The sequence below is a fragment of the Takifugu flavidus genome, chromosome 10, assembly GCF_003711565.1.
Source record: "Takifugu flavidus isolate HTHZ2018 chromosome 10, ASM371156v2, whole genome shotgun sequence".
NCBI classification, from domain to species: Eukaryota; Metazoa; Chordata; class Actinopteri; order Tetraodontiformes; family Tetraodontidae; genus Takifugu; species Takifugu flavidus.
The window spans coordinates 5,337,109-5,353,359 of NC_079529.1; the positions used below are offsets into that span (position 1 = coordinate 5,337,109).

Below are 16,251 nucleotides of genomic sequence, written 5' to 3' on the forward strand. Positions count from 1 at the left end.
CTGGAAGTGCAGGAGTACGTGACAGCGATGGAAATTGCCGGTCCCGCCGCAGGAGTCGTCAGCTGGTTGACGTGCTGGAAATAAACGGAGGGAATGGAAGTGTTTGAGCTAGGCAGCAGAGACGCGGTGCATGAACTGTGACTGTAAGAGATCAAACCTTTCCCACACAACGCCGCCACTCTTTTTTTTCCTTTTCTGATGCTCCAAATCTGTCTCCGATGTCGGATGCTGGGCTAACAACCCTCTGGAGTGTGACTTCACCCTGCCCTCGGGCTGAATTACATAATTCTGAACATAAAATAAAACCTCAATGTAAAAGGAAGAAACCGTAAAGTTGATCCTTCAAAGCTAGGACGTTTAAACTCCCAGAATGCACCTGGAACGCTAAAGATCTAACAAATTTTCCCAAAAAGTTCCTGGGAAAAAAGTGTTTAAATGCACAGACTCATCTGGCACGAATGTTTCTGGGGAATATTTAACTTTGTTAATGTTGATCCCAACACACACACACACGCACACACACACACACACACACACACACACACACCACACACACACACACACACACTGTAAAGTGCTGTGTTTTCACATAAAGCTGCCAGCTAGGTGATGTCATTGTTAAATCTTGCTCCTAATCTGCATTTGTGTGTGTCGGTGTGTGTCTGTGTCTGTCTGTGTGTGTGTACATACTCACAAGGTGACTCACTGTAGTTTTCATTAGTTTAGGATTAGTAAACCTGCAGAGACTTTGCACAAATAAGAGGCACATCTACCAGTTGTGTCGTATGTGTGTGTTAGAGTTTACAGGGACCAGGGACCCCCCACCACACACACACACACACACACACACACACACACACACACACACACACACACACACACTCCACATTTCTAAAAGCTCTTTACCAGACGTGAACCCTCCTTAGTGTGTTTGCAGGAACTGGTCTGAGGTAAGCTCAGGGTGGGCTCTAAACTGCTATATCTGGCTCTCCACTAACATAATATGTATAATATAATCCACATATCTGATTTGATTTCTCATCCTTTGTTTTTAAAGGCAGACCAGGACCCAGACATGTGACTGAAGTGGGTCCAGAGGAGTCTGACTTTAATTACCTTGTTTATGCTCACTTGAGCTCGGGCTCTGAGTCGGCTCTGAGATGCCGAGTGTTCTCAGCGTTTGTGGCATTTAGATTAGCTCCACGGATCGGCATTTTTTAAGAAAATCTAGCGAGGTTATGATTCAAGCCGATAAGGATGATGCCATTGGCGATGCCGTCATTTAATTCCTGTGTGAAACACAGCAGAATGTAGAATGACTCAGATGGAGTCTACGGTCCAGGAATGAGGGAACTTTGGTGCTAACGTGTAGGTCAGACGCAGCGTTTGATGGCGTTGACTCAGGCCCTGCGAAGGGGGCCGGCGTCACCGACTGAATGAAAGTCTGAAAGCTCACAAAGCTCACCGAATGCTTCACAAAGTTCATCTGAGCCACATGAGTCACGCTGATGTCTGTAGAGGGAAGACTGTCTGAATCGGGGATTCATGGCTGAATCACCGGGCCTACACAAACCACCTGACTCGTCCGCCAGGGTTCGACGGCGTCTTAAGGTCACAAACCGCAATCTCACGTGATGATGTCATTCAGGAGTAAAAGAGCGGGGCTGTAAACGATAAAGGAACAGGTCTGAGTGTCACCACAGAGCTTCGCCCCCCCCACCCCCGCAGGTGTGTGTTGCACAGATGATGCAGTCGGTTAGAGGTTGAATCTGAATCCACGTCCTCTTCCTTCCACATGCGTCCCGAACAAGTAAAGGGTGGAGGGGCCCAAATATACAGTATATCCCAATAACAAAATAAAAGTGATCTGTGATACAGATCTGGGGGGGGGCGGGGGCTGGGGTTGTGGCAGTTATACTTTTATCTGGGTCCTGGTCGCTAATGATCAGTTATGTGCAAATGCCCTACCGGACGTCACCTAATGCTATCTCATTATCACATTGTTAGCGCGTGATGGCAAGTCAGGCGGAAGCTTGATTATCTTAAAGTTAACAATGAACAAGTCCACACAAGTGGTTATATTGTGCTAATTAAGCAACAATAAACCCTTATTAAATAGCAGTAGGCCTCCTTAGGAGGTTCATTAAGTCATTTCACCCTTTTATTTCGTCATTTAATCACTTTTCCTCTCTTCTCTCTTCTCAGGGACTGTGGGAGTGGTGAGGTCCGGGAGATCATGACCTTAATTCTCTCTAAGACAGACACTTTAATTAACAGTGGAAAAATCCTCTCTGGCTTCACACCTCAGCAGAGGACTGAGCGGGGGTGTAAGGTAAGCGCCGAAGTAAAGCATTCGTGCTGCCATCGTACGATACCTTTTAAATTACAGCTGCATTGTTCCCAGCAATTCAAGATGTAATTATGCGGTTGGATTAAATGTGGAAAACACACAGAGAGGATCCTCATCCATCCATTTTAGCAGTATTCTGGGCAAATACCTCATAATATATCACCCCAACTTGATTAAATACTGTGTAAACCCTTTCATATTTATCACCCTCCTATATAGGAAGTTACGTTAAAGAAAGATTGCAACAAGATTAACTCCACTCCATTGGGCAATTTCCTCATATTTCTCTGACATTTTGGTTGCTTTCATTCTGAAAAAGTTCAAACCACTCCTGCGTAGGTTGCTTATAGTCACAGGAAATGTTGACCGAATCATTTTATAAGCCCTCAAAACCAAATGTGAAAGCAGAGAGGATGAAGCCCTGTGTGTATCCGCGTCTGAGAGCCGCTCTAAAACTGTTTACCGCCTGCCTTATTGAATTACACTTAAGATGAACTTACTCTTCATCGTGCTCCACTGCAGTGGTACACAAACCTGAGCACTCTCAGCACACATTAATGTCTCTGCAGTGCCGTGGGAACAAAAAAAACGCTTGCTGTGCACTTTTTAGAGATGTTTTGCTCTAATTTGGAACATATTCCTCTGCAAGCGCTGCGGTTCGACGAACACCTGCATGCTTCCCTCCCGGCTGCATGAGGGGGGACTCGCGGTGGCGTGCAGCGCGCTCAAAGGTGAACTTTGTGCACGTGAATAAGGGGCACGTAAGAAACGGTTTCCTTTCAGCGTTGGAGGAAGTCTGGAGGATTTTACAGGAAACATGTGTCTTAGCTCAGTGCTGTTTATCACCACCTTCGGATGAGTGTGAATTAGCCAAGAGTGATAAAAACAAACAAACAAGCTGCAGATGAGGTCACCTGGCTGCAGCTGCAGGTGTGCTGCTAAACCAGTAGCGTACCGGACCCGTACTTTGGCCCGCTAGCTTGACAGATGAGGCGTGTTTGTGAGTAACATAAATAATGCGGACGTGTGCACGTGAGCATGTGTGTGCATGTATAACGGCAACCCGCTAGGGCGACAGATGCTGATGGCATCTGATGATGCGATAAGGCGCCCTGTCCAAATTCATCCGCGCACGTGTGATTACTGCTGTCGTCTCCGGAAGTCGTAAAAAGGTACTCGCCACCTCGCGCCTTTTGTGTACTGTGACGCAATTTACCGCCAATCCTCCAGGCGTGCACCTCCTCTTGTGACGTGATTGAGTTTCAGCGGGTGTCCAAACCCCCGGACCCCCAGTGTGTGCACGCACACTTGTGGGCGCGCTCACCAGCACAGACACGTGCGCTTCTTCGGGTTTTGGCGTTGAGCTCGCACCCGCGCGGTGACACGAGGAAGCGGCGGCACGGACGTTATGCGAAATCATCCCTCCTATGTTTTGAAAACAAACAACACTCACATGCGCACATGCACAAGCACATTTCCAAGTGACTGCTTACGCAATTAGATCACAAGATCCACTTTGGAGGGAGAAGTGAAACTGGAGCGTGGACGGTGAGCAACAGATCCCGACTGTTCGGTCTGCTGCTCCGCCCCGCTGAGGGGTCACAGCAGACGCCGGCCATCACAGAAGGACTGTCATGGGACCTCTGGCGGCGCTTCACACACGTGCACGTGCATGCGCACACTCGCACGTGCACCTATGCAGCAGCGCACCCACATGTTTCCTGTGTGTTTCATTTAAAATAGTGTTGTTGCTCCTCGGAGAGGAAGTGTGACTGTAATGGCTTTTCCTATGTGTCACCAACATCACGCGTGGGAGGCAGCAGCACTGTAAAAGCGCCTCTTTGCCATATAGAACTCGTGAAAGTTCTGATATGAACTCAGGAGATGATTTACATGTGTTTAGGAGTCCTTCTTGAGAAAGCTAATATTTTCTTGAGGCGTTGGGCTCATTGGAGATGCTGGATTGTGGCCGGTCCGGCCCTGAAGATGCATGCGATGCGTTTCACAAGCATGTATGTAAATGTGTATTAGAATGTGACCCAGCAGATCTGAACGTGCATGCAGGTTGTACGTGCACGTGGGTGTTGCTCTCCTCTTGCAGCGCATTTGTCTCCACCTGTTTATCTTCGCTGGTTCTGAAGCCCTCACGCGCTGTATCAAACCCGATCCATACCAGACCGCTCATTCCAGCACGTCTGCTATCGATCGCCGGCTCCAGAAAGTTCAACCCTGTGGCAGAAGCACACGGGGTTGTGGTGCAGAAGCACCGAAAGCCACCACAATTATCTTCATTTATTTGAAGTCTTGCAGTTGCCCCCAATACGTCGACCCGCTTTTCCATCGCTGCCCCGTTACATTATTTTCGAATGGAGAGTTCATTTAAAAGGAGAATTATGCATCCAAATTCATACATAATTATACACCCAAACTCTGCTGTCAAAGGAAACTTAAGTTTAATGAGTACAGCATAAAAGTGCATCTGATATGTGTGTGACTGTTCTGGCTCCCGGACACTCACGACCAGACTGTCAGCAATCGATACAAGATGATTAAGACCAACGTTAGAGAGTCAAAAAGCATCAGCAGACTTGAAAAGCCACATCAGTTATAGAATTCACATTTATCTGGTCAAAAGGTCAATTCTTGTCAAAAATCAACGCTGCACTGTGAAAAATCCACCCTGAACTGTCAGAACTCAACTCCAGTCAACACTAGACCTTTTAAAACGTCCCAATAGATAGTTAACGAATAGAATTCAGACTGTACACATGTAGGTTATCAGAAATCTACTTGAGCTAAAAAAGAAAAAAGATATGAGACTGTCAAATATCAACTTTGGTCAAAACTAGAATGTCAGAAATCAGGTGTAAAAAAAAAAATCAACTTTAACTAGATTGTTAAAAAAATTGTATGTTAAAGGGTCAAAAGGCCAACGCGGCTTTTAAATACACATTAGTGGAGTGCACTCAGCACAAGGAGTTTCAAGGTTGTCAGACACGTTTTTAGGTTTTTGTCCTCTGTTGCTTTAAGCAGGAAAGCGTTTTTGACAACCATTGAATGAATCTCAACTGTTCACAAATTGCTCCTTTCATCATTTATGTTGAATGTTTTTAAACCCCCACCTGTCATGTACTGCAAACTTAACTTCTTAGGCAAAAGCTTTTGTAAAGGTGTTTGTTTACCCAACTCACTGGGATGGTAATTTATGTTTAAAAGGAAGAGTCAGGTCAGCTCTTTATCAAGGTTTAATGATTAAAAAGAAATCTTGTCAACAACAAACTGGCTCTATTTAATCACTGTACACTCAAATGGCTGCCAGAGTGAAACAAGCTAAACTAACCTCGCAGAATGGTTCCCCCTGCATGAGCCTGCACAGATCATCTGAGGCCACAGAGAAGTAATTTCTCTCCAAACAAGTACCCATTCAGAGAGCAATGTTCCTGCTTAGCTGTGAGCGAGTGACTATTGAAACATTATTTTAGGAGAAATGAAAACCCGAATCAAAAACAGGCTTCTGATTGAATCCAGGGCCTTTGCTGAACTCTACCTCCAAACTCATCACTTCCCTTCTCTACCTTTGCTCCTTGGTGCCAACTTCATCTTTTCCCTGACTGTGTCTCCTAAGACCCAGTCTCCTTTAACTTCCATTTATTTTGAAAAACTGTTGTCTCTTTTTATTCCACCTCTTTTCTTTCTGACATTTTCAATTTAAAAAAAAACAACCTTTTCATGTCTAATTTCTAAGTATTTCTGCACAATATCCCATTTTCAGTTTTACTGATTGGTTGCCACTATTACCACTCTAGCGTTGCAGTCAATAGTGTGGCCATGCACGTAACCTTTTTATTCTAACATCCTCGAGACCAAAAGGATTTATAGCCGTTCGATCCACCATTATCAAACATTTCCATGTTATAGTTCCAGTGATTTTCAGCTTGGAGCAATAGAAATTTCTTCTCTTTGGTGGTCTCAAAATTAATCATAGTTGTTGGAAACATGGCAGCTAGGTCAAAAGTAGGTGTGTATGTGCCTTTTAGTTCTGGTGCCAGATTGATTAAAGGCACCGTGGCAAAAAGATTTGCCTATTTTCTACTAAAAAGCCCTGCTGAAAATGTTGGAAACTTGGTTGTGAACCAAGGATATTTGGTTAAATTATGCCAAATGTTAAAATTTATAATAGCATGCGATGGCTTGCAGCCGCGTAGCATTTTTAGTCTTAAACAGCAGCCCTGTGTCCCGTTCTGTTGATCCAACAGTTCACTGGCCGGCACAGACCCACCCTGCAGCGACCGCAGTGTTTGAACCAGCGGGGTGAATGTGCATGTTCAGATGTTGCTACAGCAAACGCGCGCCACTTGGATGTTAGAGCCTTTGAGTCGTGGCGGTTTCGCAGCCTTTCTCGGGTATCGCGTCTCCATCCTGACCATTTGAGGGAGTTTATCCATCTTGCCTGCCCTGCTCTTGTCTCTTTGTTAGCCTATGAAATGTAGTGACCAGGGAAGATGAATGGCGACGTCTTCTTTCACTGAAAAGGTTGATCTGAATAACCAAGCCGGAGTGTGGAATTGAAGTTGGAGAAACACGGTCGGGCTTGTGTGAACCTTGAGGTCCTGGGAACGAGGCTGATATTTTCCCAGACTTACCAGCTTTTTCATTTTCTTCAGTCTGATCTGACAATTGCAGCTTCCTCTCTAATACAAGAGCGCCATTGTGCAACAAGTCATTTCCCCTCGCCTAATTTAGCAGGAATGAAGGAGTTTGCTTGATGTCTGCCAGTGTGGTTGGGTGGAGGTTATTTTTCTGAGATCAGATTGGATTGTCACACCGCATCGTAATAATGTGCTGCTAATCTGGCTCAGATCAACATGATTACGCTGCACCAGTGGAGTCACTGTACAGTGGTTGGCGTCTCCACAGTGAGCCTTCTTGTTGTGCTTTGTTTTAATGACATTTATTTCCAGATAAAGGAGCTGTGCTGAGTAGGTAAATGCTAAACCGAGCACATGTTTACTCTGGAGGCCAGGACATTTTATAACATTATCCACACAGTTTCTCTAACACAAGCGCAGCAGCACATGCTGGAATAACTTAATCCAAGTCACAACAGGTGGATCAGGGGGGAAAAGTTAACACAGAACCGTGAAATGTTCACAGCTGATTGTGGCTATCAAGACAACATTTTGGAGCCAGTTCAGCCTCATATAGACGAAGGCAGAGAACACCCCCTGAATGAGCTGCCAGCTCAGGGGGGTGCCAGGACCTGCACAGAGAACCCTCTGCTTCTGAGCCCAGCCTCCTACAGACTGAGATACTGCTCTTGCCTTCCTTTGGAAGTGAACGCCTTCGTCTTTTAGATTTTTTAGATTGTGATGAAGAAACTGTGCAAAAGTCTTTAACATGACATGTGGTGAAACACTGAGTTAAAATGTCTAGTTTTAGTGAATTTAGAAGGAAACTCTGCAAATGTTTTAAACATTACCACCTAAATGTGTGTTTGGAGTGTTTTCTTCTCACTAGTCTCTAGGAAGGTGATGGAAATACAAACTGGCAAAATCTCAAACTTGATTATTGCATTAAGGCACCATAAATGTTATTTCTATGCTTTGTTTTTTTCTGTTAGCAGTAGCATTAACGACAGCTCAGTAACATCATGACAGATTTGACTGTGAGTTAAGATTCCCAGGTCAAACCGATCCTACAGAGGTCAGGTACCGTCAACAGAAGGCCACGCTTCAATTTCTGGGTTGAATTTTATCATTACAACAGAAACTAAAAGATACACAGAGCTAAATTTACCCCAAAACGCCTCGAGCCCTCGCTGCTTTGTTTTTTGTACTTGTAACGGTCGCTGAGTGAACGTCTGAGACTTGTATTTGCATTTCTTTAGATTAAAAACATCCATAAGGGCAGCGCGGGTGTGTTATTTGTCCTGTGGGATGGGGCCAAGTTTTATTAGAAGCTGTGCTGGAGACAGGTGCGCCACTGGAAACAGTCCCACACAGACTAGAAGGCTGAATTTAAAATGAAATTACTCGTTAGATGGATGGCTTCTGCGCCAGGCCTGACAACAGCGTCTAAAAAAATATAGACAATCTTCCAAATGAAATATTAACTCACCACCCCATTTTTATTCACTGCGTACTGATTCCCGACTTCTGTGGCGTCAAAACAGGACTTTAACGCGTCCGGATGTTGAATTTTTAAAGACTCCAACCTTTGCTTATTGCTCACCTTTGCGAGACGCGCGGATGATCAATGGCGGGTTGGGAGGTCAGGTGGTGATATTAACACAGAGGGAATGCATTATTCTTACCTGACTTATGATAAAGGAGTGCGTTTTAGCAGCTGCACTGAGCAGCATTAACACGACAAACCACTTTATCTACGAACTGGTCCTGAACCATCAGAGCAAACCTGCTCTGACCAGCTGACCAGTATCCTCATTCACCCTCTCACCCCCACCAAAGCTGATCTCAACTTACAGGCAGTGGAACCTAAACATCAGCAGCCTGGTGCTTTTTGACACCTGAACAGACCATAATCACGGAGCTCTGGCATGAGCAGAAGCACGCAGTGAGGCTGAACACACAGTGCAGCGAGCACCACCTACAGAGATGACATGAAAACGAGAGGAGGAAATGTCAACAACCCTGAGTAAAGCCCCGCCGGCGGCACGGACCCTCCGCAGCCGCAAATGAGCTCCACAAACGTGAACTAGATCTTTTTTATTGACGGATGCGCTTTCAAATGTTAACTTCTGCTGGAGCTGACGACGCCCGTCCATCATTTCGAAGCTATTGACTCCAGTTATTCAGTTCGTAGCTGTTCACCACTGACATGTCTCAGTCTTGCTGAGCTTCATCAGAAAATAGGCTGGAATTAACCACTGGTTCCTATAAAACCCTCCACGCTCCCCTCCGCCATCTAATCTCAGCCATCATAGCCCGGAGTTTCCAGTAGTCAGAGGAAATAAGAGTACAATTTGTCTCGGCCGTGGGTATGTGAGCACAAAAAAGGCCGAGCTACAGGCCATATGGTTAGCGAGAGTCCCGGGGACATGCACGTCCATCTCTATAACCTTACCTGTCTGGCTCTGTGACACTGTTTGTGTTTGCGGACATGGCCAGGTTGTGCGAGTGCGTGCAGATATGCTCGTTTTCCGTGCGCCTTTCCCGCGCTTGTCTGTTAATTAGCTGTCGAAAGCGATGGCGGAGGGGAGGTTTTCGGATGAACCGCGGGAGGTGAGCCACTGCGGCTAACGTGATAAAGAAAGCGAGCCGTTGGCTGTCCTTTTGTTTTACCTGCTTCCTTCCTCTGTTAAGAGTTTGCAAAGGATGTCTGAAACGGAGGGAAAAGGCAGCACATGTGGAAAAAATATCACGAAAAAACTTTTGATTTAAGCTGATCCAATTCCATTACAGGGCCCTGCTTTTCCCTGATCCAATTGTTTCCCTTTGGAGCGCTCAGGACTTTTGAAGGCATGTTACTGTGATTAAGTTCATTCAAAACAATTAAAATAAGTGCTTGTGCCTCTTTGCCCTGTTGTAAACATTCACTTGTGCCCTCTTTAAACTTTCTTGCAGTCTCTATTTAAAGGGCAGACGCTAGTAAAACTAGCCAGCTGTCTGCTCTCGCTCTTTCTCTCTGTAAAAGCAGCCAGCTGTCTGCCCTCCACTTTTGACCTTGTTTTGATGAATACTGTTGTATGTGTGTGTGAGTATGTGTGTGTGTGTGCGCACATGCGTGGGTGCCCGTGTGTGCATTCGTGTCAATGGGCTTTCAGTGGCAACCCTTGACCTTTTGTGAGTGACAGGCCAAATCTACCCCCCCCCCCCCCCCCCCCCCCCCCCCGCCGTCTTGCTCTCGTTCCTTTTTCTCCCCTCTGTTTCCTGACTGATAGCCTGTCAGTGGGACAAGCTTTCAGGCCGGAACATTGTGTGTGTGTGTGTGTGTGTGTGTGTTTCTTGCAATCCGTTCAGACAGGGAGGGAGACCCTGTTCTAAGTGTGTGTATATAGTGAAGATGTGTGCGCAAGCTAAGGGGGTCACGGAGGAAAACACTGTCCAGACATTTCAAAAATAACAGCCCATGTAGTTGTGAAACTTTTCAGTGTGTGTTTAAGTGTGTGTAGGTGTGTGAGCCGTATCTGGTAATTATTTAGTCAGGCTTTGACCTTTGACCCTCCCCTTTGACCTCCCACATCCTGTTCAACTGAAGAGAAGATGGACATGCATTCATACATATGCATACCCCCACACCAGCACACACCTAGGGGGATCAGGGGTGTGTGTTTGTGAGGGCTGGGAGTAAATTCTGGGATTTAACGATTTCAGTCATCCAGGGTGGAAAAACATGATTGGACTATCAAGGAATGTCCACAAACTCGATCAAACACATCTCCCAATCAGTGTTGACTCACTCTCAGAAACAGGCCAGAATCAGCTTTATTTATTTCAGGTTATGTAAAATCATTTCAGCTTTAAAGCATTCATATCAGGAGGGCAATTATATCCCTCGATGAGTCACACACAGAGAAACTGGTACAGACTGGTTCTCCTGGATCAAGTAGCAGCAGCAGGAGTACTGGTTTGTGGTGCAGCAGGCTCTACTCACACTTAAACACCAGTGCAACTACTCCACAGTTCTTGGAACTATTTGCCCAAAAATGTTCTTTTTCAGAGAGTTATTAGCAGAGAAGGGACCTAAAATGGAGCATTTGAATGTCCTGCAGCTGTAAGTTCTACACTTTGGTCACACACCAGATGAAATCCCATATCGACGAAACACTTTATACTCGTTCATTAGCGTAAAAGGGGAGGCAGAAGTCTGAGGTGTCTTATTTCTGCACAGCCTGTGTCACTGAGCGTGCACAGGACGGTCAAATAGGGACAATATAAAGAAGGTAGCGCTCTGTTTTACAGCTGTGAATGTGGTTAAATGCATCGCTAAATTACCTCTGGCCAGCTCATGGCTGCAAGGCACTGCTGCGATCACGTGAGTTGCAGTTTACTCTGAAGCACTTTTACACACATCTGGATCCATCCACAAAAACACATCATCTTGCTGAATTACCCATTAGTATTAAGAAGTAATTACATTAGTTTAAACTTCTTATTTGTAGCTACAGTATTTGTAGCTCACTGACTTGGTTTAAAACACATCTTTTATCCTGCAAGTTCTCTTTAAAAAAACATTGATTTTGATGATTGTTGCTGGTCTGGCTGAAGCTCCTAAAATTCTCCCCCCACCACCACACACTCACCACCACCCTCCCCACCCCACACACACCCGATGATTGCTGCCAATCACATTACTATTTAATGCTTGCTGCACAGGGCCTTTGCCCATTCAACAACATGACCCAGCGTCACACAAAGTATCACCTTGGCAACAAAGGCTCCTTTTGCTGGCAAAACAAAAAAAGACAGAGAGACAGAGAAGCAGGAGGAGTATCTCTGGTGTTCAGCAGTGCTGGAGTACAAACACTTTGTTCTTTTTGGGAGCGCATCTACACAGAATATCAGATCAGACTTGTTTGTCCGATATGCTTTTTTGTCCACGTTTAGCATGTAAAATACATTGATTTACAAGGCAAATGTTGTCTTTTTTAATTAAAAAAGAGAGGCTGGTCATTTTTCTTTCTTCAGTCGCATCCTCTTTTGTGATCACAAACCCTGTGACCCCTTGGCTGTAACTGTAACCACTGACCATGAAGCAGCAGTGCAGACAAGCTGTGGTACAGACGCCACGGTGCCTCCCCAATTTGTGGTCATAGATGATGGCGTGCCCGGTTAACGTTTTGTTTGTGCTTAGATCACACTGGAACGCGCTGGTCTTAAAGAAAGGCCACCGTCGCTAATTAGCAACGGTGGAGGAAATCGTGTCAAGACCCTCCAAAATAAAGGGCAAAGACAAAAGCAAAGGAAAGTGTTTTATGGTACATGATGACATTCACCCTGCCAGCCTTGTCACAGAGCCCTACATAAAATAAAACACATATAATAAATCAGAACACTGCAGTATAGAGAAGGAAATGCAAACAATAAAAGGACAGCAGTAAAGCAGAATTCAATAAAGTCACTTGAAAGCACACACTCAATTATGGTTGAGCTGGAGTGTAGCTGCAGGGGGAAAACTTTGTTTTTAACTGCTGCGCCCGGGTGAACGGGTTGACGCGAGGCTCGGGTGAGTCGCTCATCCAGGCGGCGTGCGCGCGAGCGTGTCAGCGTGAGGGTGTCGGTGTTTTTGTGCATGAGTGTGAACGTTAACGGATGTCTGCGTGTGGAAGCCAAACAGCCCCTATTTGTAAGTCTGGGGTGAACTTGGACTTCCTCCTCTTTCAAGTCTTCTTTTAAACACAGACACAAACACAGGACTTTTTTTTTTTTTTCAAATGAGTCATCTCTACGCCAGTTCTCCCTCGCTCTTCCTCACTTTGATGTTTATTCTTATCATTTTCTTTATGTTTTAATAATAAACCCCAACACATTTCAACGGTTGCTAATTAAAACACGTCGATGAAAGAATATCCATTTTTCAGCTTACTGACATTATGTACAAGTCATTTTACGTAAAAGGCACAACCTGTTTCGTGCACGTGTGCTGTCTTCAGGCCCTAAATTCTTGTGAAATTACAACCAAAAGCTGTAAAAAACCAACCCCTAAATGCAGTTTTTCGTGTGAATGAAAGACACATGGTACATCTTTATATTGGATATACTGTTGTCTGCCCTTAAGGGATGTTCCCAAGTTCCCAAAGGTGTTACTTGTCAAGCCTTCAACTGTGCGCTTGTTCAATGTCACCTCACACCAGACACGGCCCTGGTGACTTTTCACCCTTGGAAGCGGGAACTTTGACCTTCAGAGGAATGACCCTTGATCCTAACAGGTCCTAATGGCGCATGGAGGACTGCTAGTGACAGGAGACAGATGGAAACACAACACGCATGTAAAGACAGACGCACGTGTGCCGGTGGACAGAGAGACACGCTAATGGAGTGGACAGGGTTGGTGTGGAGGCCCGAGGAGTGATGGGAGAACCGCGGGGACAGGCCCGGGCAGGGCTCAGCTTACACAGGAAACTGCTGAGACATGCAGGTCATGTCTGTTTCCATGTTTATTGACCCAGCAGACACAGAAGAGGAGGCGAGTGCATGCATTCGCTACGTGCAAACAGGACTCCTTTTGGCAAAGTGGAGGCTGATTTTCTTCATTTCTTGATTTAAAAATGTGTGGAATATTTATTATTTTAGCCAGAGAAGACGGAATTCCACTCTAAGGTCTGCATGAATATTGTGCATGTATATCCCCCCGCCTACATTAATTGACTCTCGTGAAGGTTAAACGGGACATAAACTAATATGTTTTGGCCTCCGAGGGCTTCTTCCCCTAAAATAATGAGCCTCATGGTTTACCCTTTTACTAAACCTCCCCAGTGGACCACAGATGGCCTTTCAATTACAAAACGAAAACATACAGAAAGGCAATGCATGACATTATCACTGAACATGCCAAAGACACGCAGCTTCTCAGGGCACACACACATCATTCTGTATGCAGAAGCATATGAACCAGTCTTTGGCATTGCAGGCACAGGTAGATCCATATGATCCACCAGATTACTTGCTTATTTGCTTAGCAAGCAGTGGTGGTTAGGGTCACCACTGCTCACCCCGGCCCTGCACTAATCTATAATGGAGGCCCTGGGGAACTCAGTCAGGCGGAGGTATTTTAAGTGATTGGAAGTTGCTCTGCTGAGCAAAAGATTACAAATTTGGTAAGAAAGGCTTCAACATTGTACCATGACTGAACCCAAAGCCTCAGTGAAATCCTCACTGAACACACAGTATGATTGTTCTGTCAAATGAGTCACACTGTATGTTATTAGTGCATCAGTGTGTGGACAAGGAGGGCCAGGATCACCCTGATAACTGCACAATAAACGTCCAGCGTACCTGCTGAGCCAGAGCTGCCCCCTGACCGCCATAGATTAAAACACATTGATATCCAATATTACAGCAGTGTCCTTTTAAAACAGCTGACCTGTTAGTGCTGGACTTGTCTATGTTCAAGTCCCAAGTAAAAGGTGTATGTAAGTTAAAATGTTATTTATTCATTAATTCATTGTCATTTAATCCAATAATGCCTTTGTTTAAATCCTAAATATTATCCTAACCTTCCTTGTTTTTCAAATAAATTCAAATTTAACACATTCAGTTACAGCTGTGCAGAAGTGGATCGTCATACTGGCAATAACGTGTGCTGGACCCTCCTATATGAATCCGAGAGGTCAAGTCAGGAGATTGTATTATTGCAGCTTTGTGACCGTAGCCTAAAGCTGGGACTGACGCGGACATTTGAAATCTCAATAAGAGGTTTAACAATCGCAGTGAAATGTCTCATCTGCATAAAGTTGATTGTTACTTTAAGTGAGACAAGAGCCAATATTAATAAAGTACAGTATATTCCAATACCACAGGGCCGAGATCTGATCCTTGCGGGACACCTTCCCCCTCTTTGATCAGATTTACACTCAATATCTGCTGCACTGAAACATGAGAGAAACTACCTGGAGCCATTTTTTAAAGACACTTTGATCCTGCCATATTGTTTTGCCTGAATTAGCAGGGAAGGAGCTAGTTTTTTTTTTTTGGTGGGTTTTAATATCCAGATGGTGTGATTTGTGGAGCCGTGCTTTAAAACCCTGAGTAGTTTTATTAACGGGCACTGTGCTGTCTAACAAGCAGCTGCTGTAGCACTTATGAGCGCACTACTCTGACCGGGGCACAGTAAATGTTTTAACATATAATCAGAGGATTAAAGGTTAGTAAAAAAAAGAGTCTGAACTCAACTAAAGCTGATTTTCATAAAAAGCTGACTTATAGTGTAATTTACTCTCTAATGTACTCAAAACAGTACATGAGCTTTGTCTTTTATGCTGACCCGAATCATTCTGTATAGATTAGTATATAATAATAGCACAATTTCAGACACAAGTGTGATTAAAATGCTCCCATTTGGATATTAAATAATTAGGTAATTAGAAATAGTTGATACTATCATTTAAATTGTCTGTGTTTTCTTATCAAGGTCACAAGGCTAATGTGATCGAGTCCAAGGCAAACGGACATATTTAAGGAACACAGACAATCTTAACAATTGTATAGGTATAATCCTTTATGTCACCAATTGAGGCACTGAATCAACCGACTGGTAGCAGAACTCAATTACAGAGAATGTAAAGTCTACTCTGGTGTAAAGGGTTCAACTTCAAAAGGATTTTTGCCTGATAAAACGCATTAAAAGTTGCATTGAAACATTTTAAAACTGGCTGTTTTATCCTTTTATCAGCGTGCTGTTGGGCTAAATCGCTCTGTGGACGCCTTTGGGTTCGAATATTTACCTTTTTTCAATGCTCACACTGTGACATGATGAGATGAGCAACTTGTGAAAAAAAAACTATATGTATGCAAGTCCTACTGTTTAGGAATATATAATTCTGTATTGATATGCTAAAAAGACATTTGGGATTGGGGTTTAAAGGCAGATATCCAACTGGGAGATATGGGCTGGCAGAGGGTGACTGCATAATCAGCTCCACCATCAGCTAACTGATGTTCTGCATAATAGAGATGGGATTTATGGGTCAGTGTGGTGTGTGTGTGTGTGTGTGTGTCAGTCAGTCAGTCAGCGGTGAGAATTATTTCATCATGGATGTCCGTGTGTGTCCTTTCTGAATTCATACATACCTGCATGTTTTTTTGCTTGTTTGCGTGTATGTGTGTGTGTGTGTGTGCTTCAGGGGCAATGAACCTCTTTCTCTCACTGGGGAGACATTCCCCTGTCCCTCATTAGGGAGGAGAGGTTGGGAGTGATAGGGTGATGGACAAACGAGGAGGAAA

General features: G+C 44.6%; 1 long non-coding RNA gene across 4 annotated transcripts in view; it reads left to right on the forward strand.

The window, feature by feature from the left end:
* LOC130532677 (uncharacterized) overlaps positions 1 to 16,251 on the forward strand; it is a 72,840-nt gene that overhangs the window by 32,086 nt on the left and 24,503 nt on the right. For all 4 annotated transcript variants that reach the window (XR_008952395.1, XR_008952393.1, XR_008952394.1 and 1 more), the window contains one exon: positions 2,206 to 2,332. This is a non-coding gene — a long non-coding RNA (uncharacterized LOC130532677). The remainder of the gene's footprint in view (positions 1 to 2,205; positions 2,333 to 16,251) is intronic.